Below are 23,495 nucleotides of genomic sequence, written 5' to 3'. Positions count from 1 at the left end.
TTTTTCCCACAAGGCTGAAATATGTGCCCTCGCTTTGAAATAAGTAAGCAAGGTTAGTTTGTATTTCATCCAACAATCTGTGCTACAAATTATGGCTACAGTATATGCAATTTCATCCACTTTTTGAGATTGCCTTTCGCTTACGGCCACACCGGCCTGAGTACGCCTGATCTCGTCCGATCTCGGAAGCTAAGCAGGGTCGGGCCTGGTTAGTACTTGGATGGGAGACCGCCTGGGAATACCAGGTGCTGTAAGCTTTTTGTCACTGCCTTGTGGAATTTCAACTCTTTGTCCGTTTTTTCCCACAAGGCTGAAATATGTGCCCTCGCTTTGAAATAAGTAAGCAAGGTTAGTTTGTATTTCATCCAACAATCTGTGCTACAAATTATGGCTACAGTATATGCAATTTCTTCCACTTTTTGAGTGACACAAAGATGCTTATCTAAATGGTGGAAATGCAACAGCTGTTAATCAGGCTCACTTTGACTTTACATAGTGCACCAAGAGATAGTTTCTCGCTTACGGCCACACCGGCCTGAGTACGCCTGATCTCGTCCGATCTCGGAAGCTAAGCAGGGTCGGGCCTGGTTAGTACTTGGATGGGAGACCGCCTGGGAATACCAGGTGCTGTAAGCTTTTTGTCACTGCCTTGTGGAATTTCAACTCTTTGTCCGTTTTTTCCCACAAGGCTGAAATATGTGCCCTCGCTTTGAAATAAGTAAGCAAGGTTAGTTTGTATTTCATCCAACAATCTGTGCTACAAATTATGGCTACAGTATATGCAATTTCTTCCACTTTTTGAGTGACACAAAGATGCTTATCTAAATGGTGGAAATGCAACAGCTGTTAATCAGGCTCACTTTGACTTTACATAGTGCACCAAGAGATAGTTTCTCGCTTACGGCCACACCGGCCTGAGTACGCCTGATCTCGTCCGATCTCGGAAGCTAAGCAGGGTCGGGCCTGGTTAGTACTTGGATGGGAGACCGCCTGGGAATACCAGGTGCTGTAAGCTTTTTGTCACTGCCTTGTGGAATTTCAACTCTTTGTCCGTTTTTTCCCACAAGGCTGAAATATGTGCCCTCGCTTTGAAATAAGTAAGCAAGGTTAGTTTGTATTTCATCCAACAATCTGTGCTACAAATTATGGCTACAGTATATGCAATTTCATCCACTTTTTGAGATTGCCTTTCGCTTACGGCCACACCGGCCTGAGTACGCCTGATCTCGTCCGATCTCGGAAGCTAAGCAGGGTCGGGCCTGGTTAGTACTTGGATGGGAGACCGCCTGGGAATACCAGGTGCTGTAAGCTTTTTGTCACTGCCTTGTGGAATTTCAACTCTTTGTCCGTTTTTTCCCACAAGGCTGAAATATGTGCCCTCGCTTTGAAATAAGTAAGCAAGGTTAGTTTGTATTTCATCCAACAATCTGTGCTACAAATTATGGCTACAGTATATGCAATTTCTTCCACTTTTGAGTGACACAAAGATGCTTATCTAAATGGTGGAAATGCAACAGCTGTTAATCAGGCTCACTTTGACTTTACATAGTGCACCAAGAGATAGTTTCTCGCTTACGGCCACACCGGCCTGAGTACGCCTGATCTCGTCCGATCTCGGAAGCTAAGCAGGGTCGGGCCTGGTTAGTACTTGGATGGGAGACCGCCTGGGAATACCAGGTGCTGTAAGCTTTTTGTCACTGCCTTGTGGAATTTCAACTCTTTGTCCGTTTTTTCCCACAAGGCTGAAATATGTGCCCTCGCTTTGAAATAAGTAAGCAAGGTTAGTTTGTATTTCATCCAACAATCTGTGCTACAAATTATGGCTACAGTATATGCAATTTCATCCACTTTTTGAGATTGCCTTTCGCTTACGGCCACACCGGCCTGAGTACGCCTGATCTCGTCCGATCTCGGAAGCTAAGCAGGGTCGGGCCTGGTTAGTACTTGGATGGGAGACCGCCTGGGAATACCAGGTGCTGTAAGCTTTTTGTCACTGCCTTGTGGAATTTCAACTCTTTGTCCGTTTTTTCCCACAAGGCTGAAATATGTGCCCTCGCTTTGAAATAAGTAAGCAAGGTTAGTTTGTATTTCATCCAACAATCTGTGCTACAAATTATGGCTACAGTATATGCAATTTCTTCCACTTTTTGAGTGACACAAAGATGCTTATCTAAATGGTGGAAATGCAACAGCTGTTAATCAGGCTCACTTTGACTTTACATAGTGCACCAAGAGATAGTTTCTCGCTTACGGCCACACCGGCCTGAGTACGCCTGATCTCGTCCGATCTCGGAAGCTAAGCAGGGTCGGGCCTGGTTAGTACTTGGATGGGAGACCGCCTGGGAATACCAGGTGCTGTAAGCTTTTTGTCACTGCCTTGTGGAATTTCAACTCTTTGTCCGTTTTTTCCCACAAGGCTGAAATATGTGCCCTCGCTTTGAAATAAGTAAGCAAGGTTAGTTTGTATTTCATCCAACAATCTGTGCTACAAATTATGGCTACAGTATATGCAATTTCATCCACTTTTTGAGATTGCCTTTCGCTTACGGCCACACCGGCCTGAGTACGCCTGATCTCGTCCGATCTCGGAAGCTAAGCAGGGTCGGGCCTGGTTAGTACTTGGATGGGAGACCGCCTGGGAATACCAGGTGCTGTAAGCTTTTTGTCACTGCCTTGTGGAATTTCAACTCTTTGTCCGTTTTTTCCCACAAGGCTGAAATATGTGCCCTCGCTTTGAAATAAGTAAGCAAGGTTAGTTTGTATTTCATCCAACAATCTGTGCTACAAATTATGGCTACAGTATATGCAATTTCATCCACTTTTTGAGATTGCCTTTCGCTTACGGCCACACCGGCCTGAGTACGCCTGATCTCGTCCGATCTCGGAAGCTAAGCAGGGTCGGGCCTGGTTAGTACTTGGATGGGAGACCGCCTGGGAATACCAGGTGCTGTAAGCTTTTTGTCACTGCCTTGTGGAATTTCAACTCTTTGTCCGTTTTTTCCCACAAGGCTGAAATATGTGCCCTCGCTTTGAAATAAGTAAGCAAGGTTAGTTTGTATTTCATCCAACAATCTGTGCTACAAATTATGGCTACAGTATATGCAATTTCTTCCACTTTTTGAGTGACACAAAGATGCTTATCTAAATGGTGGAAATGCAACAGCTGTTAATCAGGCTCACTTTGACTTTACATAGTGCACCAAGAGATAGTTTCTCGCTTACGGCCACACCGGCCTGAGTACGCCTGATCTCGTCCGATCTCGGAAGCTAAGCAGGGTCGGGCCTGGTTAGTACTTGGATGGGAGACCGCCTGGGAATACCAGGTGCTGTAAGCTTTTTGTCACTGCCTTGTGGAATTTCAACTCTTTGTCCGTTTTTTCCCACAAGGCTGAAATATGTGCCCTCGCTTTGAAATAAGTAAGCAAGGTTAGTTTGTATTTCATCCAACAATCTGTGCTACAAATTATGGCTACAGTATATGCAATTTCTTCCACTTTTTGAGTGACACAAAGATGCTTATCTAAATGGTGGAAATGCAACAGCTGTTAATCAGGCTCACTTTGACTTACATAGTGCACCAAGAGATAGTTTCTCGCTTACGGCCACACCGGCCTGAGTACGCCTGATCTCGTCCGATCTCGGAAGCTAAGCAGGGTCGGGCCTGGTTAGTACTTGGATGGGAGACCGCCTGGGAATACCAGGTGCTGTAAGCTTTTTGTCACTGCCTTGTGGAATTTCAACTCTTTGTCCGTTTTTCCCACAAGGCTGAAATATGTGCCCTCGCTTTGAAATAAGTAAGCAAGGTTAGTTTGTATTTCATCCAACAATCTGTGCTACAAATTATGGCTACAGTATATGCAATTTCTTCCACTTTTTGAGTGACACAAAGATGCTTATCTAAATGGTGGAAATGCAACAGCTGTTAATCAGGCTCACTTTGACTTTACATAGTGCACCAAGAGATAGTTTCTCGCTTACGGCCACACCGGCCTGAGTACGCCTGATCTCGTCCGATCTCGGAAGCTAAGCAGGGTCGGGCCTGGTTAGTACTTGGATGGGAGACCGCCTGGGAATACCAGGTGCTGTAAGCTTTTTGTCACTGCCTTGTGGAATTTCAACTCTTTGTCCGTTTTTTCCCACAAGGCTGAAATATGTGCCCTCGCTTTGAAATAAGTAAGCAAGGTTAGTTTGTATTTCATCCAACAATCTGTGCTACAAATTATGGCTACAGTATATGCAATTTCATCCACTTTTGAGATTGCCTTTCGCTTACGGCCACACCGGCCTGAGTACGCCTGATCTCGTCCGATCTCGGAAGCTAAGCAGGGTCGGGCCTGGTTAGTACTTGGATGGGAGACCGCCTGGGAATACCAGGTGCTGTAAGCTTTTTGTCACTGCCTTGTGGAATTTCAACTCTTTGTCCGTTTTTTCCCACAAGGCTGAAATATGTGCCCTCGCTTTGAAATAAGTAAGCAAGGTTAGTTTGTATTTCATCCAACAATCTGTGCTACAAATTATGGCTACAGTATATGCAATTTCTTCCACTTTTTGAGTGACACAAAGATGCTTATCTAAATGGTGGAAATGCAACAGCTGTTAATCAGGCTCACTTTGACTTTACATAGTGCACCAAGAGATAGTTTCTCGCTTACGGCCACACCGGCCTGAGTACGCCTGATCTCGTCCGATCTCGGAAGCTAAGCAGGGTCGGGCCTGGTTAGTACTTGGATGGGAGACCGCCTGGGAATACCAGGTGCTGTAAGCTTTTTGTCACTGCCTTGTGGAATTTCAACTCTTTGTCCGTTTTTTCCCACAAGGCTGAAATATGTGCCCTCGCTTTGAAATAAGTAAGCAAGGTTAGTTTGTATTTCATCCAACAATCTGTGCTACAAATTATGGCTACAGTATATGCAATTTCTTCCACTTTTTGAGTGACACAAAGATGCTTATCTAAATGGTGGAAATGCAACAGCTGTTAATCAGGCTCACTTTGACTTACATAGTGCACCAAGAGATAGTTTCTCGCTTACGGCCACACCGGCCTGAGTACGCCTGATCTCGTCCGATCTCGGAAGCTAAGCAGGGTCGGGCCTGGTTAGTACTTGGATGGGAGACCGCCTGGGAATACCAGGTGCTGTAAGCTTTTTGTCACTGCCTTGTGGAATTTCAACTCTTTGTCCGTTTTTTCCCACAAGGCTGAAATATGTGCCCTCGCTTTGAAATAAGTAAGCAAGGTTAGTTTGTATTTCATCCAACAATCTGTGCTACAAATTATGGCTACAGTATATGCAATTTCTTCCACTTTTTGAGTGACACAAAGATGCTTATCTAAATGGTGGAAATGCAACAGCTGTTAATCAGGCTCACTTTGACTTTACATAGTGCACCAAGAGATAGTTTCTCGCTTACGGCCACACCGGCCTGAGTACGCCTGATCTCGTCCGATCTCGGAAGCTAAGCAGGGTCGGGCCTGGTTAGTACTTGGATGGGAGACCGCCTGGGAATACCAGGTGCTGTAAGCTTTTTGTCACTGCCTTGTGGAATTTCAACTCTTTGTCCGTTTTTTCCCACAAGGCTGAAATATGTGCCCTCGCTTTGAAATAAGTAAGCAAGGTTAGTTTGTATTTCATCCAACAATCTGTGCTACAAATTATGGCTACAGTATATGCAATTTCATCCACTTTTTGAGATTGCCTTTCGCTTACGGCCACACCGGCCTGAGTACGCCTGATCTCGTCCGATCTCGGAAGCTAAGCAGGGTCGGGCCTGGTTAGTACTTGGATGGGAGACCGCCTGGGAATACCAGGTGCTGTAAGCTTTTTGTCACTGCCTTGTGGAATTTCAACTCTTTGTCCGTTTTTTCCCACAAGGCTGAAATATGTGCCCTCGCTTTGAAATAAGTAAGCAAGGTTAGTTTGTATTTCATCCAACAATCTGTGCTACAAATTATGGCTACAGTATATGCAATTTCTTCCACTTTTGAGTGACACAAAGATGCTTATCTAAATGGTGGAAATGCAACAGCTGTTAATCAGGCTCACTTTGACTTTACATAGTGCACCAAGAGATAGTTTCTCGCTTACGGCCACACCGGCCTGAGTACGCCTGATCTCGTCCGATCTCGGAAGCTAAGCAGGGTCGGGCCTGGTTAGTACTTGGATGGGAGACCGCCTGGGAATACCAGGTGCTGTAAGCTTTTTGTCACTGCCTTGTGGAATTTCAACTCTTTGTCCGTTTTTTCCCACAAGGCTGAAATATGTGCCCTCGCTTTGAAATAAGTAAGCAAGGTTAGTTTGTATTTCATCCAACAATCTGTGCTACAAATTATGGCTACAGTATATGCAATTTCTTCCACTTTTTGAGTGACACAAAGATGCTTATCTAAATGGTGGAAATGCAACAGCTGTTAATCAGGCTCACTTTGACTTTACATAGTGCACCAAGAGATAGTTTCTCGCTTACGGCCACACCGGCCTGAGTACGCCTGATCTCGTCCGATCTCGGAAGCTAAGCAGGGTCGGGCCTGGTTAGTACTTGGATGGGAGACCGCCTGGGAATACCAGGTGCTGTAAGCTTTTTGTCACTGCCTTGTGGAATTTCAACTCTTTGTCCGTTTTTTCCCACAAGGCTGAAATATGTGCCCTCGCTTTGAAATAAGTAAGCAAGGTTAGTTTGTATTTCATCCAACAATCTGTGCTACAAATTATGGCTACAGTATATGCAATTTCTTCCACTTTTGAGTGACACAAAGATGCTTATCTAAATGGTGGAAATGCAACAGCTGTTAATCAGGCTCACTTTGACTTTACATAGTGCACCAAGAGATAGTTTCTCGCTTACGGCCACACCGGCCTGAGTACGCCTGATCTCGTCCGATCTCGGAAGCTAAGCAGGGTCGGGCCTGGTTAGTACTTGGATGGGAGACCGCCTGGGAATACCAGGTGCTGTAAGCTTTTTGTCACTGCCTTGTGGAATTTCAACTCTTTGTCCGTTTTTTCCCACAAGGCTGAAATATGTGCCCTCGCTTTGAAATAAGTAAGCAAGGTTAGTTTGTATTTCATCCAACAATCTGTGCTACAAATTATGGCTACAGTATATGCAATTTCTTCCACTTTTTGAGTGACACAAAGATGCTTATCTAAATGGTGGAAATGCAACAGCTGTTAATCAGGCTCACTTTGACTTTACATAGTGCACCAAGAGATAGTTTCTCGCTTACGGCCACACCGGCCTGAGTACGCCTGATCTCGTCCGATCTCGGAAGCTAAGCAGGGTCGGGCCTGGTTAGTACTTGGATGGGAGACCGCCTGGGAATACCAGGTGCTGTAAGCTTTTTGTCACTGCCTTGTGGAATTTCAACTCTTTGTCCGTTTTTTCCCACAAGGCTGAAATATGTGCCCTCGCTTTGAAATAAGTAAGCAAGGTTAGTTTGTATTTCATCCAACAATCTGTGCTACAAATTATGGCTACAGTATATGCAATTTCATCCACTTTTTGAGATTGCCTTTCGCTTACGGCCACACCGGCCTGAGTACGCCTGATCTCGTCCGATCTCGGAAGCTAAGCAGGGTCGGGCCTGGTTAGTACTTGGATGGGAGACCGCCTGGGAATACCAGGTGCTGTAAGCTTTTTGTCACTGCCTTGTGGAATTTCAACTCTTTGTCCGTTTTTTCCCACAAGGCTGAAATATGTGCCCTCGCTTTGAAATAAGTAAGCAAGGTTAGTTTGTATTTCATCCAACAATCTGTGCTACAAATTATGGCTACAGTATATGCAATTTCTTCCACTTTTTGAGTGACACAAAGATGCTTATCTAAATGGTGGAAATGCAACAGCTGTTAATCAGGCTCACTTTGACTTTACATAGTGCACCAAGAGATAGTTTCTCGCTTACGGCCACACCGGCCTGAGTACGCCTGATCTCGTCCGATCTCGGAAGCTAAGCAGGGTCGGGCCTGGTTAGTACTTGGATGGGAGACCGCCTGGGAATACCAGGTGCTGTAAGCTTTTTGTCACTGCCTTGTGGAATTTCAACTCTTTGTCCGTTTTTCCCACAAGGCTGAAATATGTGCCCTCGCTTTGAAATAAGTAAGCAAGGTTAGTTTGTATTTCATCCAACAATCTGTGCTACAAATTATGGCTACAGTATATGCAATTTCTTCCACTTTTGAGTGACAAAGATGCTTATCTAAATGGTGGAAATGCAACAGCTGTTAATCAGGCTCACTTTGACTTACATAGTGCACCAAGAGATATTTCTCGCTTACGGCCACACCGGCCTGAGTACGCCTGATCTCGTCCGATCTCGGAAGCTAAGCAGGGTCGGGCCTGGTTAGTACTTGGATGGGAGACCGCCTGGGAATACCAGGTGCTGTAAGCTTTTTGTCACTGCCTTGTGGAATTTCAACTCTTTGTCCGTTTTTTCCCACAAGGCTGAAATATGTGCCCTCGCTTTGAAATAAGTAAGCAAGGTTAGTTTGTATTTCATCCAACAATCTGTGCTACAAATTATGGCTACAGTATATGCAATTTCTTCCACTTTTTGAGTGACACAAAGATGCTTATCTAAATGGTGGAAATGCAACAGCTGTTAATCAGGCTCACTTTGACTTTACATAGTGCACCAAGAGATAGTTTCTCGCTTACGGCCACACCGGCCTGAGTACGCCTGATCTCGTCCGATCTCGGAAGCTAAGCAGGGTCGGGCCTGGTTAGTACTTGGATGGGAGACCGCCTGGGAATACCAGGTGCTGTAAGCTTTTTGTCACTGCCTTGTGGAATTTCAACTCTTTGTCCGTTTTTTCCCACAAGGCTGAAATATGTGCCCTCGCTTTGAAATAAGTAAGCAAGGTTAGTTTGTATTTCATCCAACAATCTGTGCTACAAATTATGGCTACAGTATATGCAATTTCATCCACTTTTTGAGATTGCCTTTCGCTTACGGCCACACCGGCCTGAGTACGCCTGATCTCGTCCGATCTCGGAAGCTAAGCAGGGTCGGGCCTGGTTAGTACTTGGATGGGAGACCGCCTGGGAATACCAGGTGCTGTAAGCTTTTTGTCACTGCCTTGTGGAATTTCAACTCTTTGTCCGTTTTTTCCCACAAGGCTGAAATATGTGCCCTCGCTTTGAAATAAGTAAGCAAGGTTAGTTTGTATTTCATCCAACAATCTGTGCTACAAATTATGGCTACAGTATATGCAATTTCTTCCACTTTTTGAGTGACACAAAGATGCTTATCTAAATGGTGGAAATGCAACAGCTGTTAATCAGGCTCACTTTGACTTTACATAGTGCACCAAGAGATAGTTTCTCGCTTACGGCCACACCGGCCTGAGTACGCCTGATCTCGTCCGATCTCGGAAGCTAAGCAGGGTCGGGCCTGGTTAGTACTTGGATGGGAGACCGCCTGGGAATACCAGGTGCTGTAAGCTTTTTGTCACTGCCTTGTGGAATTTCAACTCTTTGTCCGTTTTTTCCCACAAGGCTGAAATATGTGCCCTCGCTTTGAAATAAGTAAGCAAGGTTAGTTTGTATTTCATCCAACAATCTGTGCTACAAATTATGGCTACAGTATATGCAATTTCTTCCACTTTTGAGTGACACAAAGATGCTTATCTAAATGGTGGAAATGCAACAGCTGTTAATCAGGCTCACTTTGACTTTACATAGTGCACCAAGAGATAGTTTCTCGCTTACGGCCACACCGGCCTGAGTACGCCTGATCTCGTCCGATCTCGGAAGCTAAGCAGGGTCGGGCCTGGTTAGTACTTGGATGGGAGACCGCCTGGGAATACCAGGTGCTGTAAGCTTTTTGTCACTGCCTTGTGGAATTTCAACTCTTTGTCCGTTTTTTCCCACAAGGCTGAAATATGTGCCCTCGCTTTGAAATAAGTAAGCAAGGTTAGTTTGTATTTCATCCAACAATCTGTGCTACAAATTATGGCTACAGTATATGCAATTTCATCCACTTTTTGAGATTGCCTTTCGCTTACGGCCACACCGGCCTGAGTACGCCTGATCTCGTCCGATCTCGGAAGCTAAGCAGGGTCGGGCCTGGTTAGTACTTGGATGGGAGACCGCCTGGGAATACCAGGTGCTGTAAGCTTTTTGTCACTGCCTTGTGGAATTTCAACTCTTTGTCCGTTTTTTCCCACAAGGCTGAAATATGTGCCCTCGCTTTGAAATAAGTAAGCAAGGTTAGTTTGTATTTCATCCAACAATCTGTGCTACAAATTATGGCTACAGTATATGCAATTTCATCCACTTTTTGAGATTGCCTTTCGCTTACGGCCACACCGGCCTGAGTACGCCTGATCTCGTCCGATCTCGGAAGCTAAGCAGGGTCGGGCCTGGTTAGTACTTGGATGGGAGACCGCCTGGGAATACCAGGTGCTGTAAGCTTTTTGTCACTGCCTTGTGGAATTTCAACTCTTTGTCCGTTTTTTCCCACAAGGCTGAAATATGTGCCCTCGCTTTGAAATAAGTAAGCAAGGTTAGTTTGTATTTCATCCAACAATCTGTGCTACAAATTATGGCTACAGTATATGCAATTTCTTCCACTTTTTGAGTGACACAAAGATGCTTATCTAAATGGTGGAAATGCAACAGCTGTTAATCAGGCTCACTTTGACTTTACATAGTGCACCAAGAGATAGTTTCTCGCTTACGGCCACACCGGCCTGAGTACGCCTGATCTCGTCCGATCTCGGAAGCTAAGCAGGGTCGGGCCTGGTTAGTACTTGGATGGGAGACCGCCTGGGAATACCAGGTGCTGTAAGCTTTTTGTCACTGCCTTGTGGAATTTCAACTCTTTGTCCGTTTTTTCCCACAAGGCTGAAATATGTGCCCTCGCTTTGAAATAAGTAAGCAAGGTTAGTTTGTATTTCATCCAACAATCTGTGCTACAAATTATGGCTACAGTATATGCAATTTCATCCACTTTTTGAGATTGCCTTTCGCTTACGGCCACACCGGCCTGAGTACGCCTGATCTCGTCCGATCTCGGAAGCTAAGCAGGGTCGGGCCTGGTTAGTACTTGGATGGGAGACCGCCTGGGAATACCAGGTGCTGTAAGCTTTTTGTCACTGCCTTGTGGAATTTCAACTCTTTGTCCGTTTTTTCCCACAAGGCTGAAATATGTGCCCTCGCTTTGAAATAAGTAAGCAAGGTTAGTTTGTATTTCATCCAACAATCTGTGCTACAAATTATGGCTACAGTATATGCAATTTCATCCACTTTTTGAGATTGCCTTTCGCTTACGGCCACACCGGCCTGAGTACGCCTGATCTCGTCCGATCTCGGAAGCTAAGCAGGGTCGGGCCTGGTTAGTACTTGGATGGGAGACCGCCTGGGAATACCAGGTGCTGTAAGCTTTTTGTCACTGCCTTGTGGAATTTCAACTCTTTGTCCGTTTTTTCCCACAAGGCTGAAATATGTGCCCTCGCTTTGAAATAAGTAAGCAAGGTTAGTTTGTATTTCATCCAACAATCTGTGCTACAAATTATGGCTACAGTATATGCAATTTCTTCCACTTTTTGAGTGACACAAAGATGCTTATCTAAATGGTGGAAATGCAACAGCTGTTAATCAGGCTCACTTTGACTTTACATAGTGCACCAAGAGATAGTTTCTCGCTTACGGCCACACCGGCCTGAGTACGCCTGATCTCGTCCGATCTCGGAAGCTAAGCAGGGTCGGGCCTGGTTAGTACTTGGATGGGAGACCGCCTGGGAATACCAGGTGCTGTAAGCTTTTTGTCACTGCCTTGTGGAATTTCAACTCTTTGTCCGTTTTTTCCCACAAGGCTGAAATATGTGCCCTCGCTTTGAAATAAGTAAGCAAGGTTAGTTTGTATTTCATCCAACAATCTGTGCTACAAATTATGGCTACAGTATATGCAATTTCATCCACTTTTTGAGATTGCCTTTCGCTTACGGCCACACCGGCCTGAGTACGCCTGATCTCGTCCGATCTCGGAAGCTAAGCAGGGTCGGGCCTGGTTAGTACTTGGATGGGAGACCGCCTGGGAATACCAGGTGCTGTAAGCTTTTTGTCACTGCCTTGTGGAATTTCAACTCTTTGTCCGTTTTTTCCCACAAGGCTGAAATATGTGCCCTCGCTTTGAAATAAGTAAGCAAGGTTAGTTTGTATTTCATCCAACAATCTGTGCTACAAATTATGGCTACAGTATATGCAATTTCTTCCACTTTTGAGTGACACAAAGATGCTTATCTAAATGGTGGAAATGCAACAGCTGTTAATCAGGCTCACTTTGACTTTACATAGTGCACCAAGAGATAGTTTCTCGCTTACGGCCACACCGGCCTGAGTACGCCTGATCTCGTCCGATCTCGGAAGCTAAGCAGGGTCGGGCCTGGTTAGTACTTGGATGGGAGACCGCCTGGGAATACCAGGTGCTGTAAGCTTTTTGTCACTGCCTTGTGGAATTTCAACTCTTTGTCCGTTTTTTCCCACAAGGCTGAAATATGTGCCCTCGCTTTGAAATAAGTAAGCAAGGTTAGTTTGTATTTCATCCAACAATCTGTGCTACAAATTATGGCTACAGTATATGCAATTTCTTCCACTTTTTGAGTGACACAAAGATGCTTATCTAAATGGTGGAAATGCAACAGCTGTTAATCAGGCTCACTTTGACTTTACATAGTGCACCAAGAGATAGTTTCTCGCTTACGGCCACACCGGCCTGAGTACGCCTGATCTCGTCCGATCTCGGAAGCTAAGCAGGGTCGGGCCTGGTTAGTACTTGGATGGGAGACCGCCTGGGAATACCAGGTGCTGTAAGCTTTTTGTCACTGCCTTGTGGAATTTCAACTCTTTGTCCGTTTTTTCCCACAAGGCTGAAATATGTGCCCTCGCTTTGAAATAAGTAAGCAAGGTTAGTTTGTATTTCATCCAACAATCTGTGCTACAAATTATGGCTACAGTATATGCAATTTCATCCACTTTTTGAGATTGCCTTTCGCTTACGGCCACACCGGCCTGAGTACGCCTGATCTCGTCCGATCTCGGAAGCTAAGCAGGGTCGGGCCTGGTTAGTACTTGGATGGGAGACCGCCTGGGAATACCAGGTGCTGTAAGCTTTTTGTCACTGCCTTGTGGAATTTCAACTCTTTGTCCGTTTTTTCCCACAAGGCTGAAATATGTGCCCTCGCTTTGAAATAAGTAAGCAAGGTTAGTTTGTATTTCATCCAACAATCTGTGCTACAAATTATGGCTACAGTATATGCAATTTCTTCCACTTTTTGAGTGACACAAAGATGCTTATCTAAATGGTGGAAATGCAACAGCTGTTAATCAGGCTCACTTTGACTTTACATAGTGCACCAAGAGATAGTTTCTCGCTTACGGCCACACCGGCCTGAGTACGCCTGATCTCGTCCGATCTCGGAAGCTAAGCAGGGTCGGGCCTGGTTAGTACTTGGATGGGAGACCGCCTGGGAATACCAGGTGCTGTAAGCTTTTTGTCACTGCCTTGTGGAATTTCAACTCTTTGTCCGTTTTTTCCCACAAGGCTGAAATATGTGCCCTCGCTTTGAAATAAGTAAGCAAGGTTAGTTTGTATTTCATCCAACAATCTGTGCTACAAATTATGGCTACAGTATATGCAATTTCATCCACTTTTTGAGATTGCCTTTCGCTTACGGCCACACCGGCCTGAGTACGCCTGATCTCGTCCGATCTCGGAAGCTAAGCAGGGTCGGGCCTGGTTAGTACTTGGATGGGAGACCGCCTGGGAATACCAGGTGCTGTAAGCTTTTTGTCACTGCCTTGTGGAATTTCAACTCTTTGTCCGTTTTTTCCCACAAGGCTGAAATATGTGCCCTCGCTTTGAAATAAGTAAGCAAGGTTAGTTTGTATTTCATCCAACAATCTGTGCTACAAATTATGGCTACAGTATATGCAATTTCTTCCACTTTTTGAGTGACACAAAGATGCTTATCTAAATGGTGGAAATGCAACAGCTGTTAATCAGGCTCACTTTGACTTTACATAGTGCACCAAGAGATAGTTTCTCGCTTACGGCCACACCGGCCTGAGTACGCCTGATCTCGTCCGATCTCGGAAGCTAAGCAGGGTCGGGCCTGGTTAGTACTTGGATGGGAGACCGCCTGGGAATACCAGGTGCTGTAAGCTTTTTGTCACTGCCTTGTGGAATTTCAACTCTTTGTCCGTTTTTCCCACAAGGCTGAAATATGTGCCCTCGCTTTGAAATAAGTAAGCAAGGTTAGTTTGTATTTCATCCAACAATCTGTGCTACAAATTATGGCTACAGTATATGCAATTTCTTCCACTTTTTGAGTGACACAAAGATGCTTATCTAAATGGTGGAAATGCAACAGCTGTTAATCAGGCTCACTTTGACTTTACATAGTGCACCAAGAGATAGTTTCTCGCTTACGGCCACACCGGCCTGAGTACGCCTGATCTCGTCCGATCTCGGAAGCTAAGCAGGGTCGGGCCTGGTTAGTACTTGGATGGGAGACCGCCTGGGAATACCAGGTGCTGTAAGCTTTTTGTCACTGCCTTGTGGAATTTCAACTCTTTGTCCGTTTTTTCCCACAAGGCTGAAATATGTGCCCTCGCTTTGAAATAAGTAAGCAAGGTTAGTTTGTATTTCATCCAACAATCTGTGCTACAAATTATGGCTACAGTATATGCAATTTCATCCACTTTTTGAGATTGCCTTTCGCTTACGGCCACACCGGCCTGAGTACGCCTGATCTCGTCCGATCTCGGAAGCTAAGCAGGGTCGGGCCTGGTTAGTACTTGGATGGGAGACCGCCTGGGAATACCAGGTGCTGTAAGCTTTTTGTCACTGCCTTGTGGAATTTCAACTCTTTGTCCGTTTTTTCCCACAAGGCTGAAATATGTGCCCTCGCTTTGAAATAAGTAAGCAAGGTTAGTTTGTATTTCATCCAACAATCTGTGCTACAAATTATGGCTACAGTATATGCAATTTCTCGCTGATCTCGTCCGATCTCGGAAGCTAAGCAGGGTCGGGCCTGGTTAGTACTTGGATGGGAGACCGCCTGGGAATACCAGGTGCTGTAAGCTTTTTGTCACTGCCTTGTGGAATTTCAACTCTTTGTCCGTTTTTTCCCACAAGGCTGAAATATGTGCCCTCGCTTTGAAATAAGTAAGCAAGGTTAGTTTGTATTTCATCCAACAATCTGTGCTACAAATTATGGCTACAGTATATGCAATTTCATCCACTTTTTGAGATTGCCTTTCGCTTACGGCCACACCGGCCTGAGTACGCCTGATCTCGTCCGATCTCGGAAGCTAAGCAGGGTCGGGCCTGGTTAGTACTTGGATGGGAGACCGCCTGGGAATACCAGGTGCTGTAAGCTTTTTGTCACTGCCTTGTGGAATTTCAACTCTTTGTCCGTTTTTTCCCACAAGGCTGAAATATGTGCCCTCGCTTTGAAATAAGTAAGCAAGGTTAGTTTGTATTTCATCCAACAATCTGTGCTACAAATTATGGCTACAGTATATGCAATTTCTTCCACTTTTTGAGTGACACAAAGATGCTTATCTAAATGGTGGAAATGCAACAGCTGTTAATCAGGCTCACTTTGACTTTACATAGTGCACCAAGAGATAGTTTCTCGCTTACGGCCACACCGGCCTGAGTACGCCTGATCTCGTCCGATCTCGGAAGCTAAGCAGGGTCGGGCCTGGTTAGTACTTGGATGGGAGACCGCCTGGGAATACCAGGTGCTGTAAGCTTTTTGTCACTGCCTTGTGGAATTTCAACTCTTTGTCCGTTTTTTCCCACAAGGCTGAAATATGTGCCCTCGCTTTGAAATAAGTAAGCAAGGTTAGTTTGTATTTCATCCAACAATCTGTGCTACAAATTATGGCTACAGTATATGCAATTTCATCCACTTTTTGAGATTGCCTTTCGCTTACGGCCACACCGGCCTGAGTACGCCTGATCTCGTCCGATCTCGGAAGCTAAGCAGGGTCGGGCCTGGTTAGTACTTGGATGGGAGACCGCCTGGGAATACCAGGTGCTGTAAGCTTTTTGTCACTGCCTTGTGGAATTTCAACTCTTTGTCCGTTTTTTCCCACAAGGCTGAAATATGTGCCCTCGCTTTGAAATAAGTAAGCAAGGTTAGTTTGTATTTCATCCAACAATCTGTGCTACAAATTATGGCTACAGTATATGCAATTTCATCCACTTTTGAGATTGCCTTTCGCTTACGGCCACACCGGCCTGAGTACGCCTGATCTCGTCCGATCTCGGAAGCTAAGCAGGGTCGGGCCTGGTTAGTACTTGGATGGGAGACCGCCTGGGAATACCAGGTGCTGTAAGCTTTTTGTCACTGCCTTGTGGAATTTCAACTCTTTGTCCGTTTTTTCCCACAAGGCTGAAATATGTGCCCTCGCTTTGAAATAAGTAAGCAAGGTTAGTTTGTATTTCATCCAACAATCTGTGCTACAAATTATGGCTACAGTATATGCAATTTTCGCTGATCTCGTCCGATCTCGGAAGCTAAGCAGGGTCGGGCCTGGTTAGTACTTGGATGGGAGACCGCCTGGGAATACCAGGTGCTGTAAGCTTTTTGTCACTGCCTTGTGGAATTTCAACTCTTTGTCCGTTTTTTCCCACAAGGCTGAAATATGTGCCCTCGCTTTGAAATAAGTAAGCAAGGTTAGTTTGTATTTCATCCAACAATCTGTGCTACAAATTATGGCTACAGTATATGCAATTTCATCCACTTTTTGAGATTGCCTTTCGCTTACGGCCACACCGGCCTGAGTACGCCTGATCTCGTCCGATCTCGGAAGCTAAGCAGGGTCGGGCCTGGTTAGTACTTGGATGGGAGACCGCCTGGGAATACCAGGTGCTGTAAGCTTTTTGTCACTGCCTTGTGGAATTTCAACTCTTTGTCCGTTTTTTCCCACAAGGCTGAAATATGTGCCCTCGCTTTGAAATAAGTAAGCAAGGTTAGTTTGTATTTCATCCAACAATCTGTGCTACAAATTATGGCTACAGTATATGCAATTTCTTCCACTTTTTGAGTGACACAAAGATGCTTATCTAAATGGTGGAAATGCAACAGCTGTTAATCAGGCTCACTTTGACTTTACATAGTGCACCAAGAGATAGTTTCTCGCTTACGGCCACACCGGCCTGAGTACGCCTGATCTCGTCCGATCTCGGAAGCTAAGCAGGGTCGGGCCTGGTTAGTACTTGGATGGGAGACCGCCTGGGAATACCAGGTGCTGTAAGCTTTTTGTCACTGCCTTGTGGAATTTCAACTCTTTGTCCGTTTTTTCCCACAAGGCTGAAATATGTGCCCTCGCTTTGAAATAAGTAAGCAAGGTTAGTTTGTATTTCATCCAACAATCTGTGCTACAAATTATGGCTACAGTATATGCAATTTCATCCACTTTTTGAGATTGCCTTTCGCTTACGGCCACACCGGCCTGAGTACGCCTGATCTCGTCCGATCTCGGAAGCTAAGCAGGGTCGGGCCTGGTTAGTACTTGGATGGGAGACCGCCTGGGAATACCAGGTGCTGTAAGCTTTTTGTCACTGCCTTGTGGAATTTCAACTCTTTGTCCGTTTTTTCCCACAAGGCTGAAATATGTGCCCTCGCTTTGAAATAAGTAAGCAAGGTTAGTTTGTATTTCATCCAACAATCTGTGCTACAAATTATGGCTACAGTATATGCAATTTCATCCACTTTTTGAGATTGCCTTTCGCTTACGGCCACACCGGCCTGAGTACGCCTGATCTCGTCCGATCTCGGAAGCTAAGCAGGGTCGGGCCTGGTTAGTACTTGGATGGGAGACCGCCTGGGAATACCAGGTGCTGTAAGCTTTTTGTCACTGCCTTGTGGAATTTCAACTCTTTGTCCGTTTTTTCCCACAAGGCTGAAATATGTGCCCTCGCTTTGAAATAAGTAAGCAAGGTTAGTTTGTATTTCATCCAACAATCTGTGCTACAAATTATGGCTACAGTATATGCAATTTCTTCCACTTTTTGAGTGACACAAAGATGCTTATCTAAATGGTGGAAATGCAACAGCTGTTAATCAGGCTCACTTTGACTTTACATAGTGCACCAAGAGATAGTTTCTCGCTTACGGCCACACCGGCCTGAGTACGCCTGATCTCGTCCGATCTCGGAAGCTAAGCAGGGTCGGGCCTGGTTAGTACTTGGATGGGAGACCGCCTGGGAATACCAGGTGCTGTAAGCTTTTTGTCACTGCCTTGTGGAATTTCAACTCTTTGTCCGTTTTTTCCCACAAGGCTGAAATATGTGCCCTCGCTTTGAAATAAGTAAGCAAGGTTAGTTTGTATTTCATCCAACAATCTGTGCTACAAATTATGGCTACAGTATATGCAATTTCATCCACTTTTTGAGATTGCCTTTCGCTTACGGCCACACCGGCCTGAGTACGCCTGATCTCGTCCGATCTCGGAAGCTAAGCAGGGTCGGGCCTGGTTAGTACTTGGATGGGAGACCGCCTGGGAATACCAGGTGCTGTAAGCTTTTTGTCACTGCCTTGTGGAATTTCAACTCTTTGTCCGTTTTTTCCCACAAGGCTGAAATATGTGCCCTCGCTTTGAAATAAGTAAGCAAGGTTAGTTTGTATTTCATCCAACAATCTGTGCTACAAATTATGGCTACAGTATATGCAATTTCTTCCACTTTTTGAGTGACACAAAGATGCTTATCTAAATGGTGGAAATGCAACAGCTGTTAATCAGGCTCACTTTGACTTTACATAGTGCACCAAGAGATAGTTTCTCGCTTACGGCCACACCGGCCTGAGTACGCCTGATCTCGTCCGATCTCGGAAGCTAAGCAGGGTCGGGCCTGGTTAGTACTTGGATGGGAGACCGCCTGGGAATACCAGGTGCTGTAAGCTTTTTGTCACTGCCTTGTGGAATTTCAACTCTTTGTCCGTTTTTTCCCACAAGGCTGAAATATGTGCCCTCGCTTTGAAATAAGTAAGCAAGGTTAGTTTGTATTTCATCCAACAATCTGTGCTACAAATTATGGCTACAGTATATGCAATTTCATCCACTTTTTGAGATTGCCTTTCGCTTACGGCCACACCGGCCTGAGTACGCCTGATCTCGTCCGATCTCGGAAGCTAAGCAGGGTCGGGCCTGGTTAGTACTTGGATGGGAGACCGCCTGGGAATACCAGGTGCTGTAAGCTTTTTGTCACTGCCTTGTGGAATTTCAACTCTTTGTCCGTTTTTTCCCACAAGGCTGAAATATGTGCCCTCGCTTTGAAATAAGTAAGCAAGGTTAGTTTGTATTTCATCCAACAATCTGTGCTACAAATTATGGCTACAGTATATGCAATTTCTTCCACTTTTGAGTGACACAAAGATGCTTATCTAAATGGTGGAAATGCAACAGCTGTTAATCAGGCTCACTTTGACTTTACATAGTGCACCAAGAGATAGTTTCTCGCTTACGGCCACACCGGCCTGAGTACGCCTGATCTCGTCCGATCTCGGAAGCTAAGCAGGGTCGGGCCTGGTTAGTACTTGGATGGGAGACCGCCTGGGAATACCAGGTGCTGTAAGCTTTTTGTCACTGCCTTGTGGAATTTCAACTCTTTGTCCGTTTTTTCCCACAAGGCTGAAATATGTGCCCTCGCTTTGAAATAAGTAAGCAAGGTTAGTTTGTATTTCATCCAACAATCTGTGCTACAAATTATGGCTACAGTATATGCAATTTCATCCACTTTTTGAGATTGCCTTTCGCTTACGGCCACACCGGCCTGAGTACGCCTGATCTCGTCCGATCTCGGAAGCTAAGCAGGGTCGGGCCTGGTTAGTACTTGGATGGGAGACCGCCTGGGAATACCAGGTGCTGTAAGCTTTTTGTCACTGCCTTGTGGAATTTCAACTCTTTGTCCGTTTTTTCCCACAAGGCTGAAATATGTGCCCTCGCTTTGAAATAAGTAAGCAAGGTTAGTTTGTATTTCATCCAACAATCTGTGCTACAAATTATGGCTACAGTATATGCAATTTCATCCACTTTTTGAGATTGCCTTTCGCTTACGGCCACACCGGCCTGAGTACGCCTGATCTCGTCCGATCTCGGAAGCTAAGCAGGGTCGGGCCTGGTTAGTACTTGGATGGGAGACCGCCTGGGAATACCAGGTGCTGTAAGCTTTTTGTCACTGCCTTGTGGAATTTCAACTCTTTGTCCGTTTTTTCCCACAAGGCTGAAATATGTGCCCTCGCTTTGAAATAAGTAAGCAAGGTTAGTTTGTATTTCATCCAACAATCTGTGCTACAAATTATGGCTACAGTATATGCAATTTCATCCACTTTTTGAGATTGCCTTTCGCTTACGGCCACACCGGCCTGAGTACGCCTGATCTCGTCCGATCTCGGAAGCTAAGCAGGGTCGGGCCTGGTTAGTACTTGGATGGGAGACCGCCTGGGAATACCAGGTGCTGTAAGCTTTTTGTCACTGCCTTGTGGAATTTCAACTCTTTGTCCGTTTTTTCCCACAAGGCTGAAATATGTGCCCTCGCTTTGAAATAAGTAAGCAAGGTTAGTTTGTATTTCATCCAACAATCTGTGCTACAAATTATGGCTACAGTATATGCAATTTCATCCACTTTTTGAGATTGCCTTTCGCTTACGGCCACACCGGCCTGAGTACGCCTGATCTCGTCCGATCTCGGAAGCTAAGCAGGGTCGGGCCTGGTTAGTACTTGGATGGGAGACCGCCTGGGAATACCAGGTGCTGTAAGCTTTTTGTCACTGCCTTGTGGAATTTCAACTCTTTGTCCGTTTTTTCCCACAAGGCTGAAATATGTGCCCTCGCTTTGAAATAAGTAAGCAAGGTTAGTTTGTATTTCATCCAACAATCTGTGCTACAAATTATGGCTACAGTATATGCAATTTCATCCACTTTTTGAGATTGCCTTTCGCTTACGGCCACACCGGCCTGAGTACGCCTGATCTCGTCCGATCTCGGAAGCTAAGCAGGGTCGGGCCTGGTTAGTACTTGGATGGGAGACCGCCTGGGAATACCAGGTGCTGTAAGCTTTTTGTCACTGCCTTGTGGAATTTCAACTCTTTGTCCGTTTTTTCCCACAAGGCTGAAATATGTGCCCTCGCTTTGAAATAAGTAAGCAAGGTTAGTTTGTATTTCATCCAACAATCTGTGCTACAAATTATGGCTACAGTATATGCAATTTCATCCACTTTTTGAGATTGCCTTTCGCTTACGGCCACACCGGCCTGAGTACGCCTGATCTCGTCCGATCTCGGAAGCTAAGCAGGGTCGGGCCTGGTTAGTACTTGGATGGGAGACCGCCTGGGAATACCAGGTGCTGTAAGCTTTTTGTCACTGCCTTGTGGAATTTCAACTCTTTGTCCGTTTTTTCCCACAAGGCTGAAATATGTGCCCTCGCTTTGAAATAAGTAAGCAAGGTTAGTTTGTATTTCATCCAACAATCTGTGCTACAAATTATGGCTACAGTATATGCAATTTCATCCACTTTTTGAGATTGCCTTTCGCTTACGGCCACACCGGCCTGAGTACGCCTGATCTCGTCCGATCTCGGAAGCTAAGCAGGGTCGGGCCTGGTTAGTACTTGGATGGGAGACCGCCTGGGAATACCAGGTGCTGTAAGCTTTTTGTCACTGCCTTGTGGAATTTCAACTCTTTGTCCGTTTTTTCCCACAAGGCTGAAATATGTGCCCTCGCTTTGAAATAAGTAAGCAAGGTTAGTTTGTATTTCATCCAACAATCTGTGCTACAAATTATGGCTACAGTATATGCAATTTCATCCACTTTTTGAGATTGCCTTTCGCTTACGGCCACACCGGCCTGAGTACGCCTGATCTCGTCCGATCTCGGAAGCTAAGCAGGGTCGGGCCTGGTTAGTACTTGGATGGGAGACCGCCTGGGAATACCAGGTGCTGTAAGCTTTTTGTCACTGCCTTGTGGAATTTCAACTCTTTGTCCGTTTTTTCCCACAAGGCTGAAATATGTGCCCTCGCTTTGAAATAAGTAAGCAAGGTTAGTTTGTATTTCATCCAACAATCTGTGCTACAAATTATGGCTACAGTATATGCAATTTCATCCACTTTTTGAGATTGCCTTTCGCTTACGGCCACACCGGCCTGAGTACGCCTGATCTCGTCCGATCTCGGAAGCTAAGCAGGGTCGGGCCTGGTTAGTACTTGGATGGGAGACCGCCTGGGAATACCAGGTGCTGTAAGCTTTTTGTCACTGCCTTGTGGAATTTCAACTCTTTGTCCGTTTTTTCCCACAAGGCTGAAATATGTGCCCTCGCTTTGAAATAAGTAAGCAAGGTTAGTTTGTATTTCATCCAACAATCTGTGCTACAAATTATGGCTACAGTATATGCAATTTCATCCACTTTTTGAGATTGCCTTTCGCTTACGGCCACACCGGCCTGAGTACGCCTGATCTCGTCCGATCTCGGAAGCTAAGCAGGGTCGGGCCTGGTTAGTACTTGGATGGGAGACCGCCTGGGAATACCAGGTGCTGTAAGCTTTTTGTCACTGCCTTGTGGAATTTCAACTCTTTGTCCGTTTTTTCCCACAAGGCTGAAATATGTGCCCTCGCTTTGAAATAAGTAAGCAAGGTTAGTTTGTATTTCATCCAACAATCTGTGCTACAAATTATGGCTACAGTATATGCAATTTCATCCACTTTTTGAGATTGCCTTTCGCTTACGGCCACACCGGCCTGAGTACGCCTGATCTCGTCCGATCTCGGAAGCTAAGCAGGGTCGGGCCTGGTTAGTACTTGGATGGGAGACCGCCTGGGAATACCAGGTGCTGTAAGCTTTTTGTCACTGCCTTGTGGAATTTCAACTCTTTGTCCGTTTTTTCCCACAAGGCTGAAATATGTGCCCTCGCTTTGAAATAAGTAAGCAAGGTTAGTTTGTATTTCATCCAACAATCTGTGCTACAAATTATGGCTACAGTATATGCAATTTCATCCACTTTTTGAGATTGCCTTTCGCTTACGGCCACACCGGCCTGAGTACGCCTGATCTCGTCCGATCTCGGAAGCTAAGCAGGGTCGGGCCTGGTTAGTACTTGGATGGGAGACCGCCTGGGAATACCAGGTGCTGTAAGCTTTTTGTCACTGCCTTGTGGAATTTCAACTCTTTGTCCGTTTTTTCCCACAAGGCTGAAATATGTGCCCTCGCTTTGAAATAAGTAAGCAAGGTTAGTTTGTATTTCATCCAACAATCTGTGCTACAAATTATGGCTACAGTATATGCAATTTCATCCACTTTTTGAGATTGCCTTTCGCTTACGGCCACACCGGCCTGAGTACGCCTGATCTCGTCCGATCTCGGAAGCTAAGCAGGGTCGGGCCTGGTTAGTACTTGGATGGGAGACCGCCTGGGAATACCAGGTGCTGTAAGCTTTTTGTCACTGCCTTGTGGAATTTCAACTCTTTGTCCGTTTTTTCCCACAAGGCTGAAATAT

General features: G+C 45.4%; 69 non-coding genes across 69 annotated transcripts; all 69 read left to right on the top strand.

Moving 5' to 3' along the window:
• The first annotated feature begins 138 nt into the window (after positions 1-138).
• LOC118956324 lies at positions 139-257 on the top strand. Its single transcript, XR_005045906.1, has one exon. It is a non-coding gene; the product is annotated as a 5S ribosomal RNA (ribosomal RNA).
• A 260-nt stretch (positions 258-517) lies between these two features.
• LOC118956323 lies at positions 518-636 on the top strand. The gene has a single exon (XR_005045905.1). It is a non-coding gene; the product is annotated as a 5S ribosomal RNA (ribosomal RNA).
• A 260-nt stretch (positions 637-896) lies between these two features.
• Positions 897-1,015, top strand: LOC118956322. The gene has a single exon (XR_005045904.1). It is a non-coding gene; the product is annotated as a 5S ribosomal RNA (ribosomal RNA).
• Positions 1,016-1,192: 177 nt separating this feature from the next.
• Positions 1,193-1,311, top strand: LOC118956320. Its single transcript, XR_005045902.1, has one exon. It is a non-coding gene; the product is annotated as a 5S ribosomal RNA (ribosomal RNA).
• Positions 1,312-1,570: 259 nt separating this feature from the next.
• Positions 1,571-1,689, top strand: LOC118956319. Its single transcript, XR_005045901.1, has one exon. It is a non-coding gene; the product is annotated as a 5S ribosomal RNA (ribosomal RNA).
• Positions 1,690-1,866: 177 nt separating this feature from the next.
• LOC118956318 lies at positions 1,867-1,985 on the top strand. Its single transcript, XR_005045900.1, has one exon. It is a non-coding gene; the product is annotated as a 5S ribosomal RNA (ribosomal RNA).
• Positions 1,986-2,245: 260 nt separating this feature from the next.
• Positions 2,246-2,364, top strand: LOC118956317. The gene has a single exon (XR_005045899.1). It is a non-coding gene; the product is annotated as a 5S ribosomal RNA (ribosomal RNA).
• Positions 2,365-2,541: 177 nt separating this feature from the next.
• On the top strand, positions 2,542-2,660 carry LOC118956316. Its single transcript, XR_005045898.1, has one exon. It is a non-coding gene; the product is annotated as a 5S ribosomal RNA (ribosomal RNA).
• Positions 2,661-2,837: 177 nt separating this feature from the next.
• LOC118956315 lies at positions 2,838-2,956 on the top strand. The gene has a single exon (XR_005045897.1). It is a non-coding gene; the product is annotated as a 5S ribosomal RNA (ribosomal RNA).
• Positions 2,957-3,216: 260 nt separating this feature from the next.
• Positions 3,217-3,335, top strand: LOC118956314. The gene has a single exon (XR_005045896.1). It is a non-coding gene; the product is annotated as a 5S ribosomal RNA (ribosomal RNA).
• A 259-nt stretch (positions 3,336-3,594) lies between these two features.
• Positions 3,595-3,713, top strand: LOC118956313. Its single transcript, XR_005045895.1, has one exon. It is a non-coding gene; the product is annotated as a 5S ribosomal RNA (ribosomal RNA).
• A 259-nt stretch (positions 3,714-3,972) lies between these two features.
• Positions 3,973-4,091, top strand: LOC118956312. The gene has a single exon (XR_005045894.1). It is a non-coding gene; the product is annotated as a 5S ribosomal RNA (ribosomal RNA).
• A 176-nt stretch (positions 4,092-4,267) lies between these two features.
• On the top strand, positions 4,268-4,386 carry LOC118956311. The gene has a single exon (XR_005045893.1). It is a non-coding gene; the product is annotated as a 5S ribosomal RNA (ribosomal RNA).
• A 260-nt stretch (positions 4,387-4,646) lies between these two features.
• LOC118956309 lies at positions 4,647-4,765 on the top strand. Its single transcript, XR_005045891.1, has one exon. It is a non-coding gene; the product is annotated as a 5S ribosomal RNA (ribosomal RNA).
• A 259-nt stretch (positions 4,766-5,024) lies between these two features.
• Positions 5,025-5,143, top strand: LOC118956308. Its single transcript, XR_005045890.1, has one exon. It is a non-coding gene; the product is annotated as a 5S ribosomal RNA (ribosomal RNA).
• A 260-nt stretch (positions 5,144-5,403) lies between these two features.
• Positions 5,404-5,522, top strand: LOC118956307. Its single transcript, XR_005045889.1, has one exon. It is a non-coding gene; the product is annotated as a 5S ribosomal RNA (ribosomal RNA).
• A 177-nt stretch (positions 5,523-5,699) lies between these two features.
• Positions 5,700-5,818, top strand: LOC118956306. Its single transcript, XR_005045888.1, has one exon. It is a non-coding gene; the product is annotated as a 5S ribosomal RNA (ribosomal RNA).
• Positions 5,819-6,077: 259 nt separating this feature from the next.
• Positions 6,078-6,196, top strand: LOC118956305. Its single transcript, XR_005045887.1, has one exon. It is a non-coding gene; the product is annotated as a 5S ribosomal RNA (ribosomal RNA).
• Positions 6,197-6,456: 260 nt separating this feature from the next.
• LOC118956304 lies at positions 6,457-6,575 on the top strand. The gene has a single exon (XR_005045886.1). It is a non-coding gene; the product is annotated as a 5S ribosomal RNA (ribosomal RNA).
• Positions 6,576-6,834: 259 nt separating this feature from the next.
• On the top strand, positions 6,835-6,953 carry LOC118956303. The gene has a single exon (XR_005045885.1). It is a non-coding gene; the product is annotated as a 5S ribosomal RNA (ribosomal RNA).
• Positions 6,954-7,213: 260 nt separating this feature from the next.
• Positions 7,214-7,332, top strand: LOC118956302. Its single transcript, XR_005045884.1, has one exon. It is a non-coding gene; the product is annotated as a 5S ribosomal RNA (ribosomal RNA).
• Positions 7,333-7,509: 177 nt separating this feature from the next.
• Positions 7,510-7,628, top strand: LOC118956301. The gene has a single exon (XR_005045883.1). It is a non-coding gene; the product is annotated as a 5S ribosomal RNA (ribosomal RNA).
• A 260-nt stretch (positions 7,629-7,888) lies between these two features.
• LOC118956300 lies at positions 7,889-8,007 on the top strand. The gene has a single exon (XR_005045882.1). It is a non-coding gene; the product is annotated as a 5S ribosomal RNA (ribosomal RNA).
• A 254-nt stretch (positions 8,008-8,261) lies between these two features.
• LOC118956298 lies at positions 8,262-8,380 on the top strand. Its single transcript, XR_005045880.1, has one exon. It is a non-coding gene; the product is annotated as a 5S ribosomal RNA (ribosomal RNA).
• Positions 8,381-8,640: 260 nt separating this feature from the next.
• LOC118956297 lies at positions 8,641-8,759 on the top strand. The gene has a single exon (XR_005045879.1). It is a non-coding gene; the product is annotated as a 5S ribosomal RNA (ribosomal RNA).
• A 177-nt stretch (positions 8,760-8,936) lies between these two features.
• On the top strand, positions 8,937-9,055 carry LOC118956296. The gene has a single exon (XR_005045878.1). It is a non-coding gene; the product is annotated as a 5S ribosomal RNA (ribosomal RNA).
• Positions 9,056-9,315: 260 nt separating this feature from the next.
• On the top strand, positions 9,316-9,434 carry LOC118956295. The gene has a single exon (XR_005045877.1). It is a non-coding gene; the product is annotated as a 5S ribosomal RNA (ribosomal RNA).
• Positions 9,435-9,693: 259 nt separating this feature from the next.
• LOC118956294 lies at positions 9,694-9,812 on the top strand. Its single transcript, XR_005045876.1, has one exon. It is a non-coding gene; the product is annotated as a 5S ribosomal RNA (ribosomal RNA).
• A 177-nt stretch (positions 9,813-9,989) lies between these two features.
• Positions 9,990-10,108, top strand: LOC118956293. Its single transcript, XR_005045875.1, has one exon. It is a non-coding gene; the product is annotated as a 5S ribosomal RNA (ribosomal RNA).
• Positions 10,109-10,285: 177 nt separating this feature from the next.
• LOC118956292 lies at positions 10,286-10,404 on the top strand. Its single transcript, XR_005045874.1, has one exon. It is a non-coding gene; the product is annotated as a 5S ribosomal RNA (ribosomal RNA).
• Positions 10,405-10,664: 260 nt separating this feature from the next.
• On the top strand, positions 10,665-10,783 carry LOC118956291. Its single transcript, XR_005045873.1, has one exon. It is a non-coding gene; the product is annotated as a 5S ribosomal RNA (ribosomal RNA).
• Positions 10,784-10,960: 177 nt separating this feature from the next.
• LOC118956290 lies at positions 10,961-11,079 on the top strand. Its single transcript, XR_005045872.1, has one exon. It is a non-coding gene; the product is annotated as a 5S ribosomal RNA (ribosomal RNA).
• A 177-nt stretch (positions 11,080-11,256) lies between these two features.
• On the top strand, positions 11,257-11,375 carry LOC118956289. The gene has a single exon (XR_005045871.1). It is a non-coding gene; the product is annotated as a 5S ribosomal RNA (ribosomal RNA).
• A 260-nt stretch (positions 11,376-11,635) lies between these two features.
• On the top strand, positions 11,636-11,754 carry LOC118956287. The gene has a single exon (XR_005045869.1). It is a non-coding gene; the product is annotated as a 5S ribosomal RNA (ribosomal RNA).
• Positions 11,755-11,931: 177 nt separating this feature from the next.
• LOC118956286 lies at positions 11,932-12,050 on the top strand. Its single transcript, XR_005045868.1, has one exon. It is a non-coding gene; the product is annotated as a 5S ribosomal RNA (ribosomal RNA).
• Positions 12,051-12,309: 259 nt separating this feature from the next.
• Positions 12,310-12,428, top strand: LOC118956285. The gene has a single exon (XR_005045867.1). It is a non-coding gene; the product is annotated as a 5S ribosomal RNA (ribosomal RNA).
• Positions 12,429-12,688: 260 nt separating this feature from the next.
• LOC118956284 lies at positions 12,689-12,807 on the top strand. The gene has a single exon (XR_005045866.1). It is a non-coding gene; the product is annotated as a 5S ribosomal RNA (ribosomal RNA).
• Positions 12,808-12,984: 177 nt separating this feature from the next.
• LOC118956283 lies at positions 12,985-13,103 on the top strand. Its single transcript, XR_005045865.1, has one exon. It is a non-coding gene; the product is annotated as a 5S ribosomal RNA (ribosomal RNA).
• A 260-nt stretch (positions 13,104-13,363) lies between these two features.
• LOC118956282 lies at positions 13,364-13,482 on the top strand. Its single transcript, XR_005045864.1, has one exon. It is a non-coding gene; the product is annotated as a 5S ribosomal RNA (ribosomal RNA).
• Positions 13,483-13,659: 177 nt separating this feature from the next.
• On the top strand, positions 13,660-13,778 carry LOC118956281. The gene has a single exon (XR_005045863.1). It is a non-coding gene; the product is annotated as a 5S ribosomal RNA (ribosomal RNA).
• Positions 13,779-14,038: 260 nt separating this feature from the next.
• On the top strand, positions 14,039-14,157 carry LOC118956280. The gene has a single exon (XR_005045862.1). It is a non-coding gene; the product is annotated as a 5S ribosomal RNA (ribosomal RNA).
• A 259-nt stretch (positions 14,158-14,416) lies between these two features.
• Positions 14,417-14,535, top strand: LOC118956279. Its single transcript, XR_005045861.1, has one exon. It is a non-coding gene; the product is annotated as a 5S ribosomal RNA (ribosomal RNA).
• Positions 14,536-14,712: 177 nt separating this feature from the next.
• On the top strand, positions 14,713-14,831 carry LOC118956278. The gene has a single exon (XR_005045860.1). It is a non-coding gene; the product is annotated as a 5S ribosomal RNA (ribosomal RNA).
• Positions 14,832-15,255: 424 nt separating this feature from the next.
• Positions 15,256-15,374, top strand: LOC118956276. Its single transcript, XR_005045858.1, has one exon. It is a non-coding gene; the product is annotated as a 5S ribosomal RNA (ribosomal RNA).
• A 260-nt stretch (positions 15,375-15,634) lies between these two features.
• LOC118956275 lies at positions 15,635-15,753 on the top strand. The gene has a single exon (XR_005045857.1). It is a non-coding gene; the product is annotated as a 5S ribosomal RNA (ribosomal RNA).
• A 177-nt stretch (positions 15,754-15,930) lies between these two features.
• On the top strand, positions 15,931-16,049 carry LOC118956274. Its single transcript, XR_005045856.1, has one exon. It is a non-coding gene; the product is annotated as a 5S ribosomal RNA (ribosomal RNA).
• A 176-nt stretch (positions 16,050-16,225) lies between these two features.
• On the top strand, positions 16,226-16,344 carry LOC118956273. Its single transcript, XR_005045855.1, has one exon. It is a non-coding gene; the product is annotated as a 5S ribosomal RNA (ribosomal RNA).
• Positions 16,345-16,767: 423 nt separating this feature from the next.
• LOC118956272 lies at positions 16,768-16,886 on the top strand. The gene has a single exon (XR_005045854.1). It is a non-coding gene; the product is annotated as a 5S ribosomal RNA (ribosomal RNA).
• Positions 16,887-17,146: 260 nt separating this feature from the next.
• On the top strand, positions 17,147-17,265 carry LOC118956271. The gene has a single exon (XR_005045853.1). It is a non-coding gene; the product is annotated as a 5S ribosomal RNA (ribosomal RNA).
• Positions 17,266-17,442: 177 nt separating this feature from the next.
• LOC118956270 lies at positions 17,443-17,561 on the top strand. Its single transcript, XR_005045852.1, has one exon. It is a non-coding gene; the product is annotated as a 5S ribosomal RNA (ribosomal RNA).
• A 177-nt stretch (positions 17,562-17,738) lies between these two features.
• Positions 17,739-17,857, top strand: LOC118956269. The gene has a single exon (XR_005045851.1). It is a non-coding gene; the product is annotated as a 5S ribosomal RNA (ribosomal RNA).
• A 260-nt stretch (positions 17,858-18,117) lies between these two features.
• LOC118956268 lies at positions 18,118-18,236 on the top strand. The gene has a single exon (XR_005045850.1). It is a non-coding gene; the product is annotated as a 5S ribosomal RNA (ribosomal RNA).
• A 177-nt stretch (positions 18,237-18,413) lies between these two features.
• On the top strand, positions 18,414-18,532 carry LOC118956267. The gene has a single exon (XR_005045849.1). It is a non-coding gene; the product is annotated as a 5S ribosomal RNA (ribosomal RNA).
• A 260-nt stretch (positions 18,533-18,792) lies between these two features.
• Positions 18,793-18,911, top strand: LOC118956265. Its single transcript, XR_005045847.1, has one exon. It is a non-coding gene; the product is annotated as a 5S ribosomal RNA (ribosomal RNA).
• A 177-nt stretch (positions 18,912-19,088) lies between these two features.
• Positions 19,089-19,207, top strand: LOC118956264. Its single transcript, XR_005045846.1, has one exon. It is a non-coding gene; the product is annotated as a 5S ribosomal RNA (ribosomal RNA).
• A 259-nt stretch (positions 19,208-19,466) lies between these two features.
• On the top strand, positions 19,467-19,585 carry LOC118956263. The gene has a single exon (XR_005045845.1). It is a non-coding gene; the product is annotated as a 5S ribosomal RNA (ribosomal RNA).
• A 177-nt stretch (positions 19,586-19,762) lies between these two features.
• Positions 19,763-19,881, top strand: LOC118956262. The gene has a single exon (XR_005045844.1). It is a non-coding gene; the product is annotated as a 5S ribosomal RNA (ribosomal RNA).
• Positions 19,882-20,058: 177 nt separating this feature from the next.
• On the top strand, positions 20,059-20,177 carry LOC118956261. The gene has a single exon (XR_005045843.1). It is a non-coding gene; the product is annotated as a 5S ribosomal RNA (ribosomal RNA).
• A 177-nt stretch (positions 20,178-20,354) lies between these two features.
• On the top strand, positions 20,355-20,473 carry LOC118956260. Its single transcript, XR_005045842.1, has one exon. It is a non-coding gene; the product is annotated as a 5S ribosomal RNA (ribosomal RNA).
• Positions 20,474-20,650: 177 nt separating this feature from the next.
• Positions 20,651-20,769, top strand: LOC118956259. The gene has a single exon (XR_005045841.1). It is a non-coding gene; the product is annotated as a 5S ribosomal RNA (ribosomal RNA).
• Positions 20,770-20,946: 177 nt separating this feature from the next.
• Positions 20,947-21,065, top strand: LOC118956258. The gene has a single exon (XR_005045840.1). It is a non-coding gene; the product is annotated as a 5S ribosomal RNA (ribosomal RNA).
• Positions 21,066-21,242: 177 nt separating this feature from the next.
• LOC118956257 lies at positions 21,243-21,361 on the top strand. Its single transcript, XR_005045839.1, has one exon. It is a non-coding gene; the product is annotated as a 5S ribosomal RNA (ribosomal RNA).
• A 177-nt stretch (positions 21,362-21,538) lies between these two features.
• On the top strand, positions 21,539-21,657 carry LOC118956256. Its single transcript, XR_005045838.1, has one exon. It is a non-coding gene; the product is annotated as a 5S ribosomal RNA (ribosomal RNA).
• A 177-nt stretch (positions 21,658-21,834) lies between these two features.
• LOC118956254 lies at positions 21,835-21,953 on the top strand. Its single transcript, XR_005045836.1, has one exon. It is a non-coding gene; the product is annotated as a 5S ribosomal RNA (ribosomal RNA).
• Positions 21,954-22,130: 177 nt separating this feature from the next.
• On the top strand, positions 22,131-22,249 carry LOC118956253. Its single transcript, XR_005045835.1, has one exon. It is a non-coding gene; the product is annotated as a 5S ribosomal RNA (ribosomal RNA).
• Positions 22,250-22,426: 177 nt separating this feature from the next.
• LOC118956252 lies at positions 22,427-22,545 on the top strand. Its single transcript, XR_005045834.1, has one exon. It is a non-coding gene; the product is annotated as a 5S ribosomal RNA (ribosomal RNA).
• Positions 22,546-22,722: 177 nt separating this feature from the next.
• Positions 22,723-22,841, top strand: LOC118956251. Its single transcript, XR_005045833.1, has one exon. It is a non-coding gene; the product is annotated as a 5S ribosomal RNA (ribosomal RNA).
• A 177-nt stretch (positions 22,842-23,018) lies between these two features.
• Positions 23,019-23,137, top strand: LOC118956250. The gene has a single exon (XR_005045832.1). It is a non-coding gene; the product is annotated as a 5S ribosomal RNA (ribosomal RNA).
• Positions 23,138-23,314: 177 nt separating this feature from the next.
• On the top strand, positions 23,315-23,433 carry LOC118956248. The gene has a single exon (XR_005045830.1). It is a non-coding gene; the product is annotated as a 5S ribosomal RNA (ribosomal RNA).
• Positions 23,434-23,495: the final 62 nt, after the last annotated feature.

The sequence above is a fragment of the Oncorhynchus mykiss genome, unplaced genomic scaffold (genome assembly GCF_013265735.2).
Source record: "Oncorhynchus mykiss isolate Arlee unplaced genomic scaffold, USDA_OmykA_1.1 un_scaffold_419, whole genome shotgun sequence".
Taxonomy (NCBI): domain Eukaryota; kingdom Metazoa; phylum Chordata; class Actinopteri; order Salmoniformes; family Salmonidae; genus Oncorhynchus; species Oncorhynchus mykiss.
This window is presented reverse-complemented; position numbering and strand designations above follow the sequence as displayed.